The following is an 8,077-nucleotide window of genomic DNA, read 5'->3' as shown; positions in this document are numbered from 1 at the left end:
TGAGACCTTAATCCTCCTCGCGATCCTCTCCCCGAATAAACCCGCGAGAGTGACTTTATCGTCGCTGATTCCCCGGGCCGAATTACACGCTCGCCGCAGAAGTAAATTCGTGCTAACGTTGAGACCTTCATAAACGAAGAACGACCCACTAAAAATAAAACAGAAATTCCACGGATGCGGTTCCATCTCTTCCTTCTATCTCGAAGCCACGAGTCAAGGGGTTAGACGCGCACCGCAGCCCCCGACATCCCCGACCGAAATTATCTGATAAACAAACGCTGACATTTCAGTTTACCCTGTTAACCTCCTACCTGACAATAACGTGTCAGACCGGCGACAGAGATTTCCAACTGGCTTCGAGGAACGTAAATATTATTCGGCTCTCTGGATCTCGAATGGAGTGTTGTTCTTCCGTTATGGATTGTTAGCGGAAACGCGGACATTATACCTAGATTTCCCTTTTTTTGAATAAATTATTAACGTCAAATGTTATTGTTAGTATGATTATAATTTAGAGTGGACATTGAATATGCCTAGAATTTTTCTCTTTTTTGTAAATTATTGATGTCAAATATTATTATTATTATTTGGAGCAGAGGTAGATGTTGGATATATCTACAATTTCTCTCTTTTTTTAAATAAATTATCAATGTCAAATATTCTGATTATCTGAACATCTCTACAAGGTTCTTTCCTAAGTGGTTATTAATGACAAATATTCTTCTGATTATTATTCTGATTATAATTTAGAGGAAACGTAGAACATGCCTACAACGTTCCTCTTTCTTCCAACGAATGATCGACAAAGTAGTCGCACAGACCGCAGTCGAGGAAGGAAATCATAGTGCAAAGGGTTGACTCGTAATCAAACTACCCTCCGCCCTCGTTAATCACGATCGCGGAGAAAGAAAAAGGAAACAACGGCGAACGGAACAATGAACAGTCCAGCTGAATACCGAACGAATGGACCGACCACCGCGGATCCCCATTCAAAGCGTCCCGCAACACGCAGAAGACACGCATGTCCAGCTCGCGGACTTCACCGTGACGAACTTCCAAATCGAATACGCGATTCGAAAATACCCGACGCGTATCGATGTTTCGAACACGCGAGCGACAACATGATTCTATACGCACTGGCGTGTACACGATCGTTACACAATCGACGAGCACTGGCTTCGAAAAACCTCGACAACCAGGAGTCCGAAGGTTAGACGAATTTAATACAGATCTCGATCGAAATGTATCATCGATTACAAACGACAGTCGAAGGATCGAAGTATCCATTAAAATAATTCACGTAGAATAATTTATCCGCGATGAACGTATGAAACCGATTACGTTCTCAATTGATAAAACCGGAATGAAACAGTTAATTTCAGGGGTGAACACCCCCACCGAAAAATGAAACTCACCACGATCAACTATTCAACACCCCTAGCATTTAGCCAACCGAGTGCCGAGGCCTCCCACTTTTCACTTAACAATGCATTGCCTCTCAGTCTTTCATATCCTCTGTAATTCAGTGAATCTTGAACCAGAATTCTCGGCAGTGAAATATCTCACCGTTGTAAACGAAACATTTCCAACAAAAGTCGACCGAATCGAATGAAACTCAACGAGAAAGGTGACAGCAGTCGGACGGTCGCGTTAACCCTTAACGTAGCGAAGCCGCCATACAAGCATGGCATTCTCACGGTGTCCGATGCACAGCGTCAAAGATCATTCCGCCATCTCCATCGCAGTAATCGTCGCAACATTTACAACGAACACGTCGATCGTCGTGCCAGGCCACTGCGAGTCCCTCTCCGCGTGTGATCCACGCAACGCTGCTGGTTCTTAAGTAAACTCGAAATACTTCCGGTGAGCGAAACTGCAGCGGCTTCTACCTTTCGGCTGGCAGGAACCACGTGGATGGCGAGTCGCGACGCGAAGCGTCGTCCCAGCGTCCCGTGTCCTTCGGAGTGCAGCCCGACGATCGAACTCCCTCCCGCAGCGAGTCGGTCGGCGAACGATCGCGGTGTCGGCGAGCCGCGGCGAGCGAGAGAGGTCCCTCGCGCGCGGTAGTCGAGCTGAAGCGGAGCCGCGGGGCGAACTGCTCGGTGCACGGGCCGACACACGACTGGACCGCGCGAGGTGAAATGGAGAAAGCCAGAAACGGTGCGAGAGAAAGGGCCAAGGGACCCGGAGAAAGGGGTAGAAAGAGAGGCGGATGGGGGGTGGGTCGAGGGGGGGAGGCCGGACGCCGAGCGTGTTTAAGGGTGAAGCTGTAGGAAAGAATGAGCCGGACGGAGGACGGGGTTGGAGGAAGAGGATGAATGAACGCGGCGGGGCGCGCGAGGAGGAAGAGAGAGGCCGGTTTTCACGGTGAAGGGGTGAATAAGGAAACAAGGGGTGACAAAGGTGGAGAGCGGAGAGGACGGGCGGAGAGGGGATGCTGCGGATGCGGAGAGCGTAGGCTCTCGCTCCGTCTCGGTCTAGCCTCGCCGCAGCGCGTCGCGGCGCATTTCATCCCCCTTTCGAGCCCCGAGCGACCCACCACCCGCGTCGCCGGTCCCTTCGCCCCTCTCGCGCCACCACGAAACCCCCTACACTAACCCCCGGTTCCATGTCGCAATGTATCTGCAGTCGGAAGCAGAGAGACCCCGCCGCCGCCTGCCTTCGAGACACCGTCGAAGCCGCTGGGAAGCCTATACGTTTCCTCGCGCTTCTCCCCTTTAGGTTCCTCTTCCTCCTCGCTGGATTTCCACCGATTTTTCCGGCTGCCAAGCGATTCTTCCTCGAGCCCCGCGTGCGCCCAGTTTGCTACCGGCTGTAGCTTCGCTGGATGCGCGTGTGATTCGCTTTTACGATGTTTCTGAGATCATTGCTCACACTTTTGCTAATTGCTCGTCCATAGTTTGGCCTTCATCCGATTTGCTCGCGGATATCTTTCATTTTTCTATCTTCTTCCTCTTCACTGGACTTTCGGAGGTCTTTCGGACTGCTTTTCCGATGTTTCTGCGATCTTTGCTCCCACTTTTGCTAATTCTTCGGGCTGTCGTCCATAGTTCAGCCTTTATCCGATTTGGCCTGCGTTTGCTCGCGGATACCTTTCATTTTTCCATCTTCTTCCTCTTCACTGGATTTTCGGTGATCTTCCAGACTGCTTTTCCGATGTCTATGCGATCCTTGCTCCCACTTTTGCTAATTCTTCGGACTGTCGTCCATAGTTTATCCTTTATCCGATTTGGTCTTGCTCGCGGATAACAGTCCATGCTCCTCTACCTTTCATTTTTCCATCTTCTTCCTCTTCACTGGATTTTCGGAGACCGTTTGGACTGCCAGGAGATTTTTCAAGTTTGCAACCGGCTGTGGACTCGGTGGCTGTACACATAGTTTAGTCTTCTAACCTTTCTAACGTTCTCGTTCTCTCTTGCCGATTCTCCGCGCTCTAATCCTTGTTTCATCCTTTTCCGCCTGTTTGCTACTTGTAATCCTATACGCCTCTGCTTCCTTTCTATCATCGCCTTTTGTTGACTTCGTCTACCCTCTGTATCCCTCTCTCCTTTATCCGCTTTAGTCCACGTTTGCTCGCGGATAAGATGCTTCCATTTTTCTCTATCCCGGTCTCCATCGATCCTCCATCCTCTTCGCTACCGGCTAAGAGGCCACACGCTCTCCTCTCTTTCGGCCAGCGTTCTCGGTGTCAATTTCCTCGGTTCCCCTAACCCCGTGAATTCTACGGCGGCGTTCTTTTATTGCCGGTTTTACACCATCCATCCGCGCCTCGGGCGAACACTTCACGGGACTCGAACGACGAGGACGCGGCTCTCCTTCGCGTGTGGACCGCGGCGGAGAGGTAAACGCGGATAATTGTTTTACGAGTGCCCCGCGAGCGGATTCTTCATGGTCGCTCGTAAATGGGGCGACTCGGGCCTTCGCTGGCCGAGCGGCGAGTCTCGGCGATTAATGTCTGGAAATATCACGGTGGACGCGCTGCCCGAAGATAGAGGATGCCAGCTAATCCTTTGCGGAGGAATTTCAACGTTTCGGGCAGATCGGATTTCCATGTTTGGAATACTGAGTCGCGAACGAATGATTTAATTACTTAAACAGCGAGACATCGGTACGTAGTTTCCGCTTGTTCCATTGTTTGGCCGATCGATGTATAACTTAGCTTCATCCGCTGAATTTCGTATAATCCGAAGATTTGTCTGCGAAGGCTGAAGTTGCACTCGGAAGGCGACGCTCGCTCGATTTGATATAACGAAATTATTAACCCTCTGCACTCGACGATATTTTCATGAAGAATATTCATTACTTTCTGACTAAATATTAGCGATATTTTTCGCAACTAACAATTGATATTGTTACGCAAGGTTTAACATTGAATTGAAAATTTTCTAAGTTTGCGTCGAATCGCCCCTCGAGTGCAAAGGGTTAAGTCTCATGAAACAGAACTGCCAGTTCACATTTTTCGTCCTACACGCATTCCAGGCTCACGCGTCCAACGTTTGAAATATTTAAACACTGCTGGAAAGTGTCTTACTTTCCCATAAACCCGTCCGCCGGTGCGCCGTTGCGCCCACGTCGAACGATCCACGAAGCGGCTCGATGGCGCGCGAAGCGGTAATTGATGACTCTCCGGAGATCCTTTTGCGAAATTCGATTCAGCGCGCGCCACTAAAAGCTCCTTACATCCGGCATTGATATTGTAATAAAAGGTGCAAAATAAGGAACGCGAACGGAGGAGAACGTGTCCGCCTCGCGCGAGAAGGCTCGCTCGCGGAACGAGCCCCGACAGCCTCGCAGCGTGCGTCTGCACGGTGACGCGCACGAATGAAATATTAATGCGCGGCGTCGATCGAATTTCTCCGTGGTTGCCAGGCCGGATGATAAAGGAAAATAATAGCACTTATGGTCTCTTTTTACGTCCCCGTTTTTACAACCGCGCGCGGCTCCGCCATGGTTTACGGCCCGCCGCGGCTGAATCGTCGCCGCTCCGACCCCCGGGGACTTAATAATAAATTTCTATCGAAGGTAAACTTTTTACAGCCGGCATAAACAATCCGGAAATACCCGGCTAACGATGAAACAGGAGATAACCCGACGAAAAGGAGGAACAGCGACACGCGAATCCCTGCCGCGCGTCGACGAAACCCCGAAAATGAACTGTCCGCGTAACGAAAATTGAAGATTAACTATGTGCTGCTGAGTAGTTTGCGCAGAGTTACGTATAACAATGAGGGATTATTGCAATCACCATGTAATCAGTCGAAGCGCATTATGAATATTCATTGTTACTCACGATCGGGAGCCGAAAAATTGATCGCCGGCCGCGGGAACGTCGATATCTTCCCAGCGTGCGACGCAAAATAAAGTGCATCCCCGCGGCGAATTATCGAGCGTCAAATCACGTGTTTCCGCAGTAAAAACTGATTCGAAGAAGCCGGCTCGGGAACAGGGTCAGCTGCGCGTAGCCTGGAACTTGAATTAAAAGCGTTCGCGGAGAGAAACGTCGTTAACCCTTAACTATCTGTGGTCTGAAACATTTCTTACCCAAAGTTACTCAAAGTTACTTAATGTTATAACACTGTATCAGCATTTTAATATTATCACGAGCATTACTATTAATACCTCCTAAAACCAAAGATATTCTGTACAACACGAGAGTAACCAAATCTTTTTCTAAGAAATTATCAACAACTATATTTTCTGAAGCACAATCTTAAGGGACGTCATAAGACGACGGGTTAATCGCAAAGCAGTCGGTCACAGTTGTCGAATAAATCGTGGCAAGGGGTTAAAAAATTTCGAAGCGACACAGAGCCGAAAGGAAACATCGCGCGAATCTCCGACGAGTTCCGGTAGATTTCGAAGTTGATGTTTTTTTCAATTATCCGGTTCGTAGAAGAGGCGAGGGTCGAAACGTTCCGGGACAGCAATTCGCTCGGACCTAACCAGGCTCAGTCGTAAAAGCGAATTGCCGGCCGACGGTATTTACGAGCGCGCCCGAGTCCCGCGACGCGACGCCCACCCCGACGCACGGCCGCCATCTTTTCGCGCAGGTCTTTTTCTCCCGCGCGACCATGCCCGGGCATAAATTATTGCTGTTCGTTAAACACCCTCCTTTTCGGTGCTGACCTTCTTCTTTGAACTTACGGGCCGAGTTCTTAACGAACGACACATACCGTTTCCCTCCGTTTTTTTCATCGGACTTCAAGTTATTCCGACGAAGAATGACGTCAGCGGAATCACGTGGACGAACCAGCGTTCGATTCGCGATTGTTTTGGAATTGAGACGTCGCTGGTTACTCGATAATTGCGAATTAGTAGACAACTAACGGGGTATTTTTATTTTTTTAAGCGATTGAACTTAGGGAGAGAACAGTTTTGCGTTGGCGCACATGATTTTGTTGTTCCTGACCAGCCTTCGTTCAGCGAAAGTGCGGTCGAACTTCGAACACCCTGTATATACACGCCTTTCGCTCTTATTAATGAGCCATTAATAATGACACGGGAGATAAGCATCATACGAGTACAGCTCGGCTCAAAAGTGGTCACTTGGACGATGTCCAGTGAACAGAATATGCTTGACTATTTTTATTAATCGGAATATCCATTCGGGTTCGTTGAAAGTATCTTGTTGCGTCATCGTATGAAATGGAGCTGCTAATGGTCAGTATTGTTAAAGTGGATTTAACCCAATTCTCAACGGGAAACATGATTTTCCGAAGTACATAAGAGAGTCACCTCCCGAGTGCGAAGGGTTAGAACTGTCGGTGAATTTCCACGTAAGAGTGCACACCATGAAACGAATATCGAGTCGCGTTGCAGAGACGAGTGCGAAGGGTTAAACGGAGGTCGGAAGCGAACGAAGTTTCCCTCGCCGAAGAATTCCGCGGATGCGGCCGCTTAACGAAATGCAGTAGGCCGCGGCTAATGAAGCCGCAGGAGCCTAATAAATTGCAAAGCGGCCAGCCCGTTGTTATTGGCAATGAAAGATAAGAAGGCGTAGCCAATTAGACCGTCGATCGGAGCGTTGCAATGATCGCGTATACGCCTCGCGGATAAATAATTTATAAGCGTCGTACGCACGCAACGGGGCAGGGAGATGGGGAATTAAAGGAGTGGCAGGATAAAAGAAACGCAGAAGGCGACAGGCTCGACCGCCATTAGGAAAATCCGTTTCTCTTAGCATACTTCGTTTTCCTTTTTTTACCTCGCTCGCGCGCGCGCGCGTGTGTGTGTGAGTTTTTTATCCTCTGTGCTTTTTAAAGCCGCACAGTTTTAATATTAGTTCATTTACATAATCTACGCGCCGCGCGCGTCCCGCCTGCGATCGTGGCGATCGCGGGCGCGCGCCGACAAACATGGCGATCAAGGATCGGGACGCGACGCGGCGCGAGGCGCTGCAAAAGCCCCGGAACGACGCGATAATTAAACGCTAATCGAGCTATTATCCCACGGTCCCGACGCGCGGCGCGTTTCGACTAACCCTTCGCAATCTAAAACCTATTTCCTTAATAGAAATATTTGATATTAACGTGGAAAATTTTCTTCTGTTTCGGTATTTCGAATATCGTAAGAAGCTTAACATCGAATGGAATATTTTATGATTTGATGTAGCAAAATCGTAAAGTTTGATGCGTACTGCATTGAAATACGGAAATAAAGCGACTTTCCTGAATTGACTCGATAGGTTGGTTTTCGGACGTCGAATACTTCTAGCGAAAAACTGTCGAGTGCAAAGGATTCGAACTCGCGGCGAGACGCGCAGCTTCTTCGTTTTTTTCCCGTTCTTTCGTGGGAACGTTGACGAACGTGGACGCACGATTTTCCGCGGGTATCGACGTTCCTCGGACGCGATACCGCGTCCGTTATCGCTGCAGGGCAGCGTATAGTGCGACTTTATTCAGCGAACCGCGACGAACGCGCCGGTACGTGCGCGTTCTCATCGGACGCGATTTATCGTAAACACGTCACTGGATCGTAAATAGGTGATTCACGATCTCCGAGATGCGAATCCTCGCTGGCGATACAGCGAACGCATGATCGAGTCGCTTTTTGTTTGGGAATTTCAGGAGATCTTGTC

This window comes from Nomia melanderi, chromosome 8 (assembly GCF_051020985.1).
Source record: "Nomia melanderi isolate GNS246 chromosome 8, iyNomMela1, whole genome shotgun sequence".
NCBI classification, from domain to species: Eukaryota; Metazoa; Arthropoda; class Insecta; order Hymenoptera; family Halictidae; genus Nomia; species Nomia melanderi.
The sequence above is the reverse complement of the archived record's forward strand: the minus strand, read 5'-3'. Positions refer to the sequence as shown.